Source organism: Lampetra planeri, chromosome 27 (assembly GCF_965212315.1).
Source record: "Lampetra planeri chromosome 27, kcLamPlan1.2.h2, whole genome shotgun sequence".
Classification (NCBI taxonomy): domain Eukaryota; kingdom Metazoa; phylum Chordata; class Hyperoartia; order Petromyzontiformes; family Petromyzontidae; genus Lampetra; species Lampetra planeri.
Genome location: NC_136133.1, coordinates 4,206,951 through 4,219,218, shown reverse-complemented (window position 1 = coordinate 4,219,218; position 12,268 = coordinate 4,206,951).

Here is a 12,268-nt window from a genome sequence, read left to right as displayed (position 1 = left end):
ACTGGGACGTACGGCGTGTTGTTTGGCACGTCGTCCGACATTTTCACGGTGGCGAGATGTTAACTACCTCGCCTGGTATACAGGAGGTTTTGGGTTCGATCCCGACCCTGAGGATGCCTGCTGTATATTTGAAGTTTGCATGTTCTCCCCGTGGTCGAGTGGATTTTTCTCCGGGTCCTTCGATTTTTCCCCTCCACATTGTAGAATCAACGTGCTTTTAGAGTATTTGGCTTGTAATAAATTAGTTATGCATGATGATGACCCGCTTCGTGTTGCTATTATTATCATTCGCGATGGGCAAATTGCTTCTGAAAAAGAGATACACAGCTCAATGGGCCCTTACCTGGAAAAGTAAAAGAAATGTTTTTTTTTATTTAAATTTGAGGTGAGACATCGTGCCAAACAACAGCTGTCACAGCACAATCGGCGAGAAGCCACGTGCAGTAGCAGTGAGCCAATCAGAAGCAGAGGCCCCTCTGACCTTCGCACCTGATTGGCTCACAAGTGATGACATCACAATTACCCCCCCCCCCCCCCCCCGCGTCTAATTAAGACCGAACCAGGAGGAGGATTTCTCCACAACTCCGGCTGTCGCCTGATGATGCTGGCTGTTGTTGTTGCAATTACTGGCGAAACGGCGCGGTACTCAAACTGTAAATGTTGTGGTGGATTTACTCTCCAACACACCGGTGTGCTGTACTAGTAACGTATTGGCACTTTATTTTTTTACGTGACAAACCTTACTAATTGGCTGTGTCGGGTGGTGGCGGGTTTAACGACACATTTTGGACTGGAGTAGTAGTCCTATGTAATTGTGGTAAAAAAAAAAACAGAGAACCCAGAGCACTTGTCGGGGCAAGTGCTGAGGCAGAGACAAGACTCAAAGCTCCACGCAGCTTCACCACTAACCTTCTTGCCTCCTCGTTGCATCGAAACCTCGTGAAAATGATTCACTCACACAGGGACGGTAGTGGGTGGGTGGGTTAGTTGGTGGTTGGGTGGGTGGTTGGGTGGGTGAGTGAGTGGGTGAGTGAGTGGGTGAGTGAGTGAGTGGGTGGGTGAGTGGGTGGGTGAGTGAGTGGGTGGTTTTGGTGAGTAGTTGGGTGGGTGAGTGAGTGGGTGAGTGGGTGGGTGGGTGAGTGAGTGGGTGGATGGGTGAGTGAGTGAGTGGGTGAGTGAGTGGGTGAGTGAGTGGGTGGGTGAGTGGGTGGGTGAGTGAGTGGGTGGTTTTGGTGAGTAGTTGGGTGGGTGAGTGAGTGGGTGAGTGGGTGGGTGGGTGAGTGAGTGGGTGGATGGGTGAGTGAGTGAGTGGGTGAGTGGGTGGATGGGTGGTTGGGTGGGTGAGTGGGTGAGTGAGTGAGTGGTTGGGTGGGTGAGTGAGTGGGTGAGTGAGTGGGTGAGTGAGTGGGTGGGTGAGTGGGTGGGTGAGTGAGTGGGTGGTTTTGGTGAGTAGTTGGGTGGGTGAGTGAGTGGGTGAGTGGGTGGGTGGGTGAGTGAGTGGGTGGATGGGTGAGTGAGTGAGTGGGTGAGTGGGTGGATGGGTGGTTGGGTGGGTGAGTGGGTGAGTGAGTGAGTGGGTGAGTGGGTGGGTGAGTGAGTGGGTGGTTTTGGTGAGTAGTTGGGTGGGTGAGTGAGTGGGTGAGTGGGTGGGTGGGTGAGTGAGTGGGTGGATGGGTAGTTAGGTGGGTGAGTGGGTGGTTGGGTGGGTGAGTGAGTGGGTGAGTGGGTGAGTGAGTGAGTGGGTGAGTGGGTGGGTGAGTGAGTGGGTGGTTTTGGTGAGTAGTTGGGTGGGTGAGTGAGTGAGTGAGTGGGTGGGTGAGTGAGTGGGTGGATGGGTAGTTAGGTGGGTGAGTGGGTGGGTGGGTGAGTGAGTGGGTGGGTGAGTGGGTGAGTGAGTGGGTGGGTGAGTGGGTGGGTGAGTGAGTGGGTGGTTTTGGTGAGTAGTTGGGTGGGTGAGTGAGTGGGTGAGTGGGTGGGTGGGTGAGTGAGTGGGTGGATGGGTAGTTAGGTGGGTGAGTGGGTGGGTGGGTGAGTGAGTGGGTGGGTGAGTGGGTGAGTGAGTGAGTGGGTGAGTGGGTGGGTGAGTGAGTGGGTGGTTTTGGTGAGTAGTTGGGTGGGTGAGTGAGTTGGTGAGTGGGTGGGTGGGTGAGTGAGTGGGTGGATGGGTAGTTAGGTGGGTGAGTGGGTGGGTGGGTGAGTGAGTGGGTGGGTGAGTGGGTGAGTGAGTGAGTGGGTGAGTGGGTGGGTGAGTGAGTGGGTGGTTTTGGTGAGTAGTTGGGTGGGTGAGTGAGTGGGTGAGTGGGTGGGTGGGTGAGTGAGTGAGTGGGTGGATGGGTAGTTAGGTGGGTGGGTGGGTGGGTGGGTGAGTGAGTGGGTGGGTGAGTGGGTGAGTGAGTGGGTGGGTGAGTGGGTGGGTGAGTGAGTGGGTGGTTTTGGTGAGTAGTTGGGTGGGTGAGTGAGTGGGTGAGTGGGTGGGTGGGTGAGTGAGTGAGTGGGTGGGTGGGTGGGTGAGTGAGTGGGTGGGTGAGTGGGTGAGTGAGTGGGTGGTTGGGTGGGTAGTTGGGTGGGTGGGTGAGTAAGGGTGGGGAGCGGTAGTGTCGCGATTCGTGCGCAGCGCTACAAATCCGGCCACCCGAGTTCGATTCCCCGCTCACGGCCAACTCCCGTGACGATTTTTTGAATCATTCCTGGGCCTCCCCTAGGTCGACTCAGCCTCAAATGAGTACCTGGTGCGATGTGTAAACATCACCACTGGGGAGACAAAGGCGGCCGGGCGTGGTGCTGGCCACCCACCCCCTCGTATGCCGTGCCGGCCTTCATAGATTCTCGCTAACAGCACTTGCCCCAACAGTCTGTTACAGGCTTTACGGGGGATCTTTGGCTTTGTTCTCAAACACGCATTTCACAACCAATGCTGCATTAGGGCCTCGCCCACCCACCCATCTGCGTCGAAGGGGGTGGGGGGGTCGTGGTGCCGCGTTCTACGTCTCAGCGCGGGGTTGATGTACGTGGCGTGAGCCGTGCCGGATGAAGCGAGTAGCATGATGCTATAAAGGGGCCCTAAAAAAACACGTAAATATTAAAACACAATTTTTTTTTACTTGCATAGTAATGTAATTGTATTTTTTTCATTTGCTATACAGCCGGATAATACGACAAATCGCTAACATTAAACACCCAGTCGTTCGTAAAAGTTGAAGGCGGTATAGTACTATAGTATTTTAGATTTGAAGTTTTCGTGACTGCAAGGCTCCATACTGTTTGGTTTTTTCGGTAAAGTCACGTAGGTGAAAACTAAATAAAATGAAAAATTAAACAACTAAATTAAATCACGACGTTTCGGAAGCATCAGTACGAAACAACCAAAGAGTATAGTACTATAGTAATAGAGCAAGTGCAGAATCACTGAACCGGAATTGACAGCTTGAAAGCATTCAGCGTGGGACCCTTGAAAGTGCGGGGTCCGTAGCTTGCGTAGCTCGTTTTGCTATTAAGCTAATCCTGCACTGGGACCTTTATAATAGAGGTTTTATTGGGTTCGATCACTTAAATATATAAATGTGTCGTTAAACCCTCCAACGCCCGACACAGCCAACTAGTAAGGGTTGTCACGTAAACAGAAAGTGCCAATTCGTCACTAGTAAATGTTGTGGCTTGGCTCTCCAACACACCGGTGTTGCTGTACTAGTGACGAATTGGCCACGTTCTGTTTACGTGGCAACCCTTACTAGTTGGCTGTGTCGGGTGGTGGCGGGTTTAACGACACATTTATATATTTACGCGATCTAACCCCAAAAAACCTCTATAATGGATGACATTGCTCGCGAAAGCCTCCTACGTGTTCAACAACCAAAAAACACACGTCTCGATTAAATACGCACATCGGCCAATCTCATCGCCACCATCCGCTCATTCCCCAACCATCGTGGCACGGCACACGCCCCCGGCGTCAGTTGGACTTTGATTATATACAACAACGAAAAAAACCATTGCATCGGTGCCCTTTAAATGCAGCCGAGTTTGCATTCCTCCTTTTTGGTAAAGTTTAGAGGAGGGGGGTGGGTGGGGGTAGAGCGAGCGAACCGTGCAGAGTGGGGGGGGGGGGCGGCAGTGCAGCGGCCGGAGAGTGCACGCGCTGCGTCGCGAACCCGGTGACCAGGAGGACGCAGTGATGGATTACCATCGTAGCAAAAGTAGCAAAAGTAGCTCCATGTGTAGTAGCTACGTGTGTAGTGGCTGCGTATGTAGTGGCTGCATGTGTCGTGGCTGCACGTGTAGTAGCTGCACGTGTAGTAGCTGCACGTGTAGTAGCTACACGTATAGGAGCCAAATGTGTAGTAGCTACATGCGTAGTAGCTACACGTGTTGCTACTACACGTGTAGCTACTACACATGTAGTAGCTGCACGTGTAGTAGTAGTAGCTGCACGTGTAGTAGCTGCACGTGTAGTATCTGGTGTAGTAGCTGCATGTGTAGTAGCTGCACGTGTAGTAGCTGCACGTGTAGGAGCTGCACGTGTAGGAGCTGCACGTGTAGGAGCTACACGTGTAGTAGCTGCACGTGTAGTAGCTACATGTGTAGTAGCTGCACGTGTAGTAGCTACACGTGTAGTAGCTGCACGTGTAGTAGCTACATATGTAGTAGATACGGGCCCCGCACTTTCAAGGGCCCCGCGCGAAATGCTTTCAAGCTATCAATTCCGGTTCAGTGATTCTGCACTTGCTCTATTACTATAGTACTATACCGCCTTCAACTTTTATGAACGACTGGGTGTTTAGGCTTAGCGATTTGTCGTATTATCTGGCTGTATAGCACATGAAAAAAATACAATTACTTTACTATGCAAGTAAAAAAAATTGTGTTTTAATATATTTTTTTTTAATTTAGGTCCACTTTATGACATATGCCTCAGGCCTCGCACAAGCTTGATCCGGCACTGGGAGGAAAGCATTAAATTAAAAAGGGGGAAGAGCATTTACACCACCACCACCACCCACGCTCCCCTCCCGCCGTCTCAGGCATGGGGTTGTCTCCAGCCAAGTAATCTCAACGCGCGCTGGTGTTGATTCTCAATGGGAGAGGGGAAACATCGGAGCCCGAGGATAAAAAAATAAATCCACGCGAGCCTGTTGATGTCTGTTAGTGACGGCTCAAAACTCACCCCTGTTCCTTTGCTCCTGGAGCACTGCTAACAACTTTTTTTGTTTTCATCTTCTTGGTTCTTTCGGTAAAGTCACGTAGAATGGAAAAAAAAAACATAATAAAATAATTCTCACGACGTTTATTATGTTTAATTTTTATTATTTTATTATTTCCATTCTACGTGACTTTACCGAAAGAACCAAGAAGATTAATCCTTGCAGTCACGAAAGCTTTAAATCGAAATTTAACTTTTTTGTTCGTTATTAGGTAAGGCCCAAATGAGCTATGTGGCGCATTTTCAGAAGCGTCCTGGCCAGCGCAAATGATATCTCAACAAAGTGGGCTCATCCACGTGGACATTTAAAGCAACCAAATATTCTAAACGCGTGATGTTGATTCTAAATGTTGAGGGAAAGAAACCGGAGGACCCGGAGAAAAATCCACGCGACCACGGGGAGAGAGAGAGAGACACGCAAACTCCAAATATACAGCAGCAGGCGTCAGGGTCGGGATCGAACCCACGACCTCCTGCATACCAGGGGAGGTAGTTAACATCTCCTAGCCACCGTGGTGATGATGATGAGAGAGAGAGACGCACACTCCAAATATAAAGCAGCAGGCGTTATGATCACGATCGAACCCACGACCTCCTGCATACCAGGCGAGGTAGTTAACATCCCCTAGCCACCGTGGTGATGATGATGATAGAGAAAGATGCAAACTCCAAATATAAAGTAGCAGGCGTCAGGATCACGATCGAACCCACGACCTCCTGCATACCAGGCGAGGTAGTTAACATCTCCTAGCCACCGTGGTGATGATGATGAGAGAGAGAAAGACACAAACTCCAAATATAAAGCAGCAGGCGTCAGGATCACGATCGAACCCACGACCTCCTGCATACCAGGCGAGGTAGTTAACATCTCCTAGCCACCGTGGTGATGATGATGATGAGAGAGAGAGAAAGAAGCAAACTCCAAATATAAAGCAGCAGGCGTCAGGATCACGATCGAACCCACGACCTCCTGCATACCAGGCGAGGTAGTTAACATCTCCGAGCCACCGTGGTGATGATGATGAGAGAGAGAGAGACGCACACTCCAAATATAAAGCAGCAGGCGTCAGGATCACGATCGAACCCACGACCTCCTGCATACCAGGCGAGGTAGTTAACATCTCCGAGCCACCGTGGTGATGATGATGATGATGATGAGAGAAAGACGCAAACTCCAAATATACAGCAGGCATCAAGGTCGGGATCGAACCCACGACCTCCTGCATACCAGGCGAGGTAGTTAACATCTCCTAGCCACCGTGGTGACGATGATGATGATGAGAGAGACACGCACACTCCAAATATAAAGCAGCAGGTGTCAGGATGATCACGATCGAACCCACGACCTCCTGCATACCAGGCGAGGTAGTTAACATCTCCTAGCCACCGTGGTGATGATGATGATGAGAGAGAAAGAGACACGCACACTCCAAATATAAAGCAGCAGGTGTCAGGATGATCACGATCGAACCCACGACCTCCTGCATACCAGGCGAGGTAGTTAACATTTCGCCACCGCGGCACCGAACTCTGCATTCGCCAAGTCGGCACTTTCCGTGCGTGCGTCTCCGTCTCTGACGCTCGAGCCGTGGGCTGGAGGTTGGTGGGGGGGGAGCTTTGTGCTCCGTCTGCTACTTCGCAAATGTCAGCGCGCTGTTGAAGGTGATGCAATTATGGCCACCCGCAACCCCCCCTCTCTCCCTCATCCCCCCCGAGGTGTTCCCTGAACTCTCTGGTATTCAGCTCAGGCCCATTTGTGACGTCTTGGAGGCCCACAGACGTCGCCTCACGCGCGCGTCAAAGTCAGTTCAGTCGACGGGTGACAGTGCGTCGTTGTCGGCGTCATCGTCGGCGTCGTCATCGTCGTCGTTGTCGTCATCATTGTCGTCATCGTAGTCATCGTCGTCATCATCATTGTCGTCGTCATCGTCGTCATCGTAGTCATCGTCGTTGTCGTCGTCATCATCGTCGTCATCGTCATTGTCGTCATCATTGTTTTCATCGTCGTCGTCATCGTAGTCATCGTCGTCGTCGTCATCGTCATCATCGTCGTCGTCGTCATCATCGTTGTCGTCATCGTCATCATCGTCGTTGTCGTAGTCATCGTCGTCATCGTCGTTGTCGTAGTCATCGTCGTCATCGTCGTCGGCGCCGTCGTCATGGTCATCGTCGTCATCGTCGTTGTCGTAGTCGTCGGCGCCATCGTCGCCATCATTCCCGAACAGGCCGTCCGCGTCGCGACCACGGTGATTCGCGAAAAATAAAATCTCCCGGATCGGTGCGCTCGCCTGCGTGAGTCCACGAGTCCGCACCAGATACCTCGCACGTTCTGTACCACCCGAGGTGGAATAAACTTTAGTGGCTTCCAATGACTGTAAGTGGCCAATACCATTGAATTAAAAATAAATGAAAATAACTCTTAAAAGTATATACGTTGAGCTACTTTTGCACCGAACGTGTTCAACCGTGCGAATCGGAGGTGCGGGGTGGGGGAAGGACAGCAAACTAAATACAAAAAGCAGTTCTAAAGAAATTAATTTTTAATCTAGATTCAAAAGTGCATAACTCCAGGCGGCCAAAGAAGAGCATCTGAAAAGCGCGTGATGCAGTGACCGTTTTTAAAATCTATATATATACATTGGTACGACGAAAAGTTGCTACCTTGGGTGGTACCAATTGTATACTCCGGGCCCATGGACTGCGTGTTTCGGAGAGAGGCTGCCGGAAAGATTTTTAAAAAATACTTTTCTGTAAAAAAAAAAGAAAAAATCCTTCAAGTTGCCTTTTAATCTTTTTGACCGCCAGGGGACGCACATTCCCACACACTCTGCTATGAGAATGTTTGTCACGCGGCAGTCAAACCGCTGATTTTCTTTATCTCCTCACAGCTGGAATTCGGCCAAAACTATCTCCAAGACTGCATTCGACAACGGAGCGGCTCTGTTCGTGGAGTCATTCCATTCGTGGCTTGAACTTGGGCGGTCAACTTGCCACGGTGCGGAAAAGAAGTTCAACGCACGTAGACCTGAGAACGCAGTTTGATCGCTCGAGGGGTGGCTGACAAGCGGACTCAAACCTCGGGACTCAGCGGCGCTCACTCGGCATCTCTGAAATCTGCGCCGTCTCAGAAGCTGGTGAAGTTTGTGAGCAAAAATAAATAAATAGGTGGTGGTGGTCGGATGGCTCAGACGTCAGAGACACATCAGCCTGCTGACATCATGGATTCAAATGCCAGGCTAATCAACCGATGGTCTGAGGCTGGACAACAAAACCAATGGGCTGATCCTAAGTACCTGTACACAAACAGCAACAACAACAACAACAACAAAATACAACATTAAAAACTTAATTTTTAAAAATCGTTTTTACCCTTTCTGGCAATAAAACAGGAGGTGTTAAGATCTTCTTGGTTCATACTCTTAGTTTTTTCGGAATAGTCACGTAGGTAAAAAATGTAAATGAAAATTAATAAAAATAAAATTAAAATAATTATAAATTTTATTTACATTTTTACCGAAAAAACTAAGAGTATGAATCCTTGCAGTCGCGAAAGTTTCAAATCTAGAATCTTCTTGGTTCTTTCGGTAAAGTCACGTACAAGGGAAGTAATACAATAATACAAATAAAACATAATAAAATACAATTCTCACGACGTTTCGGCCACAACGCAAGCAGCCGTCCTCTTTACATCGAGGTGTTAAGATGTGTTAAGATGTTAAAACACCAAACAGAAACCTTTTGCAAGGAATCAAGTTGCTGCATTAACCATACGCAGTGCTTGTGGTGAGCATGCAAACAAAAAACTTTCTCTGATATTTGTCTTTGAAACTGATTGGTCCAGAGCAGAGACGACTTAACACGTGGCCCAATGAGTATTAAAGACAATGCATATATTATATTCTTGGTTTCGATTTAAAGCTTTCGTGACTGCAGGGATTCATCTTCTTGGTTCTTTCGGTAAAGTCACGTAGAAGGGAAATAAGTTTCGATTTAAAGCTACTTGCGTTGTGGCCGAAACGTCGTGAGAATAATTTAATTATGTTTTATTTTTATTATTTTATTACTTCCCTTCTACGTGACTTTACCGAAAGAACCAAAAAGATATATTCTTGGTTCTTTCGGTAAAGTCACGTAGAAGGGAAATAATACAATATTATAAATATTAAACAATACAAATTCTCACGACGTTTCGACTGCAACACAAGCAATCATCATCAGGTGTGAAATCCACAGAAAGAAAACCCACAAAAAATTTAAATTTTCTTGCTGTGAATTTCACACCTGATGATGATTGCTTGTGTTGCAGTCGAAACGTCGTGAGAATTTTTATTGTTTAATATGTATATTATTTTATCATTTCCCTTCTACGTGACTTTACCGAAAGAACCAAGAATATGAATCCCTGCAGTCACGAAAGCTTTGAATCGAAATGCATATATTATCAGAGCATGTTTTTTTTTGTTCCTATTTTTGGAAATTGGCAAGAAAGGACTCATATTTTTAAAAAACTCTATATTGGGTACCGTCTCAGCGCTCTGACATCCTCTGACATCCGAATCACCGGGCCCACCTGTGGTTTATGTGAATAGTTAAGCAACACTTTCGAACGCTGCCTTTAGGGGAATTGCACAACGAGGAAGAGACAGGACGTTCTCTCGCAAGCGTCGAGGATACAACGTTGGCCACAGCCTCGCATGTAGCTCGGGGTTCATGGTTACAGTGCGGCGATGAAGGTTCTATTACACTGGTCAACACACTTTTTCTGGCATAAGGTATTCCAACGGTTGTAAGGTAAATTTTGGGTGCTGATTCCAAATCTAGCATCAGTTTTTGTCTATCACATCAGGTTTTTGAGATATCAAATATTGAATTTTCAATAAAAATTGCAGAAGAAAAATATTAAATAAATGTGGATATCTACATAAAATGATATTATAAACACACTATCCTAAAAATACAGCACCATATTTTAACACTAAAGCAGTCACTGACTCGCAACAACTTGCAATCATAAGTGACAGAGTTAATTTCTGGTAAAATCAATGAAAATGGGGTATACCGATAGCATAAAAATGATGTGATAGAGCAAATCTGAGATTAGATTTGGAATCAGCACCCTGAAATTAGTCTAAAACAGCTGCAAGAGTCCAGGCCAGAAAATGTTTATTTTTTTTGTTGACCAGTGTTATCGGTCTACAGGTCGTAACTAAAATACGGGCGCTTAACGCATTCGTCAATAACGATTTGGGCTGAAAAAAATACTCTTAGTCTTTTTCGGTAAAGTCACGTAGGTAAAAAATAAAAATAAAATTAATAGAAGCAATAATAGAAATAAAATAAAAAATAACAAAATATATGTAGAATTTGCGACGTTTCGGGCAATGGGCCTCCTTTATCGCACATAGCGGCCAGAGAGATGGAATGGCTCTTGAGAGCTGGAGCCTGGACTTGCTAAGGCCAATTCTGATGAGGAACGTGACGAATGTTTCCCGAGGAACGGCGTCTATGTGTCGACCCAAAGGGACCTTCTAGAACCTAGACCCCGACAGCGCCACTTGGCGACTCACGTTTCATCTCCTGGTCAAGTAGACGATTACTCACAGCCCGTGAGACGTGTGGTTAATGCGTGCGACCCAAACGGATTCTACCCACAACGTCTGTCACGTGGGGTGGCACGTGCCCCCCCCCCCCCCCCGCAATGATCCGATCGAAATCCCTCATTTCGATCGGATCATTGGGGTTTATTAGTAATAGATCGGCATTTTGCGACCCCCACTGCCACTGTGTAGCATATTATGACGTGCCAGGGACTCTATGAGATGATATGACAATAGTCTGAGTCCATAATTGGCGATAAGTAACGGCAAAGCGGTTATAAGTGACTCACGCAATTGTACGCAGTTGCGTATACAGTCCACGACTTCCCTGAAGGCATCAACACCTTCAGCGAGCGCGATGCCGATCACACAACGCGGTTCGAATTCGACCCTCGATCGATGGCTGCGCCATCGCCGCACACGCGTCGAATACAAAGCAAGGGACAAGTCCTGACTTACTAACAACTCCTCTATCATTTCTCATTGCTGGAGGAGTTGCCTCCCCCCACTACCTGAAAATCCATTGCAGTGTCACCCGGGAGTGACCAGGCCAAGCTGTCACCAAGTTCACACCACCTGACCAAGCTGTGGAACGTGACCACGTGCGTGCTTCGGGCACTGGCCATGTCTTTGAAGTGACGGCTGGAAACTCGCCCTCTGTTCCTTTTGGCCAAGGGCTTAAAATGACTTTTACACTTACTTTAACATTTTATCTACAAAATTACACCTTGCCATATTTACAACATCTTCTTGGTTCTTTCGGTAAAGTCACGTAGAAGGGAAGTAATAAAATAATAAAAATAAAACATAACTAGTGAGAATTGTTTTATTATGTTTTATTTTTATTATTTTATTACTTCCCTTCTACGTGACTTTACCGAAAGAACCAAGAAGATGAATCCCTGCAGTCACGAAAGCTTTAAATCGAATTTTTATTACGTTTTATTTTTATTATTTTATTACTTCCCTTCTACGTGACTTTACCGAAAGAACCAAGAAGATGAATCCCTGCAGTCACGAAAGCTTTAAATCGAATTTTTATTACGTTTTATTTTTATTATTTTATTACTTCCCTTCTACGTGACTTTACCGAAAGAACCAAGAAGATGAATCCCTGCAGTCACGAAAGCTTTAAATCGAATTTTTATTACGTTTTATTTTTATTATTTTATTACTTCCCTTCTACGTGACTTTACCGAAAGAACCAAGAAGATGAATCCCTGCAGTCACGAAAGCTTTAAATCGAATTTTTATTACGTTTTATTTTTATTATTTTATTACTTCCCTTCTACGTGACTTTACCGAAAGAACCAAGAAGATGAATCCCTGCAGTCACGAAAGCTTTAAATCGAATTTTTATTACGTTTTATTTTTATTATTTTATTACTTCCCTTCTACGTGACTTTACCGAAAGAACCAAGAAGATGAATCCCTGCAGTCACGAAAGCTTTAAATCGAAATTTGTACAACATGT